The 2,987-nt window shown below is 33.0% G+C and overlaps 1 pseudogene; it reads left to right on the top strand.

The window, feature by feature from the left end:
- Positions 1-2,240: 2,240 nt before the first annotated feature.
- Positions 2,241-2,337, top strand: LOC122105748 (annotated as a pseudogene).
- The last annotated feature ends 650 nt before the right edge of the window (positions 2,338-2,987 follow it).

Raw genomic sequence — 2,987 nt, 5'->3', positions numbered from 1 at the left:
CTGAATGCAAGATGCTGCCCATCCATGTATGGAAATATAGATCCTCTGTTTAAATGATGAATTTATGACTATATTGGCGCCCACCAGGGCTTCATCTCATGTCATGGGAATGGCCTACCTCCTTAGTGCCTCATAAGCTGGTGTGTTCACCATGACCCATTCACCAATTGGGCCTGCTAGGGCTTGAGTTCAAATCCCAGCACTGCCAAAAGATTCACCATAGATTTGAGAAGCTAATCGATCCACCTGTTTTCCTGTCCTGTGAGAGTCCTGGGTCTTAGCAAGCATGGAGAATTCTATATAGACAACTTTGTAGCCATTCGAATAGGTTGTTATCCATGTCAGCATAGTTACATCTATCACCATACTCAATAAAATTCACAATACATCCATGAATAAGACACAAAATAAAAAGAATAACTACACTGAATGCAAGATGCATACCAAACTTGTAGGTAAGAGTGATCCTATGTTTAAAAAAGGCGGGCTTGTTATTTTGTCCAGTGCTGGGGCTTCATATCATATCTTTCGTTAATAATAGGTGAGGGGTATTAAAAATAATCTTATGACACTTTGTGAACTTGTTCACTCATATGGGCTGGTCATCTGTAAGTTGAATGTTTAAATTACAGTACTTTCTCTCAAATTTTGCGATCTCATCCTTCATTTTAAGTAGCCTTGTATTTCACAATTGCTTACTGCTAATTCCTGCATCTCAAGGAATTGGGGCCCTGAAATATAGGAAATGCGAAATTGAGATGGGTCTTTGTGTTGATTACTTTGTGTTGATATGTTGCATGGGCTTTGGTGAGAAGTTTTGCCCCTGTTATCTGATGATGCAGGTAACTGGGACCTGGGTTCCTAGGATGCATGGGTATTGCAGAAGAATAATATTTTTTAGACATCTTAGCAAAATTTGGGTATAATCAGTAGGAATGCTTCAGAAATATGGAGTAAAACAGTTTAGGACAAGCGAGTTAAAAGAATAAACAGCAGCAGAATAAAATCCATTATTGATTAGAGGAAAACATTGTTTTTTTTACCATGTGGATTCAGAAGACAAAGAACAGTTAGAATGTATCACAAGTTTATACTAAAAACATTGCATTGATACTTTTTATAGTCTAATATATATTTTAAACCTAATTATTTATATTCCAATCCTATTTATTGGAATAAATAAATATCAATTTATTTGTCAAATTATCAACTAATTCTAGTAAGTTTCATTGTGTGAAATATAAAATCAGCACATATAAATAAAAAATATATAACTATATATAATATAATTAAAAGGCACACGTTTTGTATTGTTCTGTTGTAGTTACTGTCCTAAAGGAAACTCTGTTTTAAAGTATTATTCCATTATCTCTACTTCAGTGTTTGATAGAGTTAGACCTAAAGATTTACCATTTGTAGATTTACAGCATGGAGGCAAGAGGAAACACTGTGATTAAAACATTATCAATTTAATGCCTAATAACGAGGAGAAACATACGCACTTCTCCTGCAACTATGAAAATATTGGGTGATAAAAAGGCAGTAGTGTAAGTTCCTGCCTGGTTGGATGGTAGACAGGCCAGGACATTAAGTAATCATGCATACGAACAATTTTTTCACCTTCTTGGCGTTAGCTACTTTTGAAATGGAAGGTATAATAAACAATTATATTTTGATAAAATACCTTCTAGTCTGAACAGTTCTGTTTGAACTGTTCATTTCTCTATGATCCCTTGTAACCAAGATTCGTTTTCTTCTAGTAAGACAGTGTATGCCGTCAGAGTAAGATATTCTGGTTGGGCTGTTCCCACATGGAAGAAGTGTAAAGGCTCAGGTAGACATTTGTTCCTGTAACACCTCATTTGGGAAAATGTCAGCTTAAGAAGTTTAGAAGTAGCTCTTAAGCATCGCTTACTTTGAATCCATTAGGTCCGCAAAGCAAATTCAGTTGAATAAATAAGTATTTGAAAAAGCCATCACCTTTGGACCTATCTATAAATAATTGAGAGTATGATCAAATTCCGTATAAAAAGACTTAAGATAGTCATTGACAAAAAAATTTTGCAAATGTGAGCAATCAACTGATAAATATAAATTTTCCACTATTCACAGAATTTTAGGGAAATAAGATCGATAGCTTTGTTAGGAACAATAAAGTTTCCTTGTTACAAGTATGCACCCATAGATATAAACCTGTATAAAGATTGCATGATTAACTACTTAAATTTAGAGGATACTACACGCTTCAGCAGCACGTATACTCAAATTACAATACAGAGATTAACATGGCACTTGCACAAGGATAATATGAAAATTTGAGAAGTATTCCATATTTTTCATTCTTCAGATACAAGAAATGAAAAACAGTTATTAAAAATTTGATTACAAAATTACAAGTGTAACAACACACGTAATTCATATAATTTACTTCGACATCAGTGTATTAAATCTTCACCTCAGAAAGGCATTTACATAGCATAAACTTTACAAATATTTTCAAATTAGACAACATTGTTATTTTATCCCAAATAAAAATAATATTAAGTCCTAGAAAAAAAGGAAGCAAACTGTTTCTATATGGAATGCAATCGGAAAGGACACATTAATGAACCTATATATTATAAAATAATGTAGAATTCAAAGTATATCAAGGAGAAAATAAAATAAATTATGAACATTTTGCAAACATAGAATATAGAATATTTTAAAATATATTTTTTGGACAAGCACAAGAAATATTTTAGTTTCTGTACTACTCATTTCAACAGATGAATTAAAATTATTTCTGATTAAAAAATCACAAACTCTGAAGAAATTATTATACATGTATACAAAAACTATTGAATACATTTTGACATCCAAGGCAGGCAATTCACTTGGAAGAATTCCGCGGAATCCATGAATTTTTACAGTAAAATACTGGTGCTGCCAGGCATTGATGGCTCATGCCTATAATCCTAGCTACACAGGAGGCTGAGATCTGAGGA

This window comes from Dipodomys spectabilis, unplaced genomic scaffold, assembly GCF_019054845.1.
Source record: "Dipodomys spectabilis isolate Male_0828 unplaced genomic scaffold, ASM1905484v1 ptg000033l, whole genome shotgun sequence".
In the NCBI taxonomy this organism is placed as follows: domain Eukaryota; kingdom Metazoa; phylum Chordata; class Mammalia; order Rodentia; family Heteromyidae; genus Dipodomys; species Dipodomys spectabilis.
Note: the sequence above shows the minus strand (reverse complement) of the source record. Positions and strands in the feature narration are given on the sequence as shown.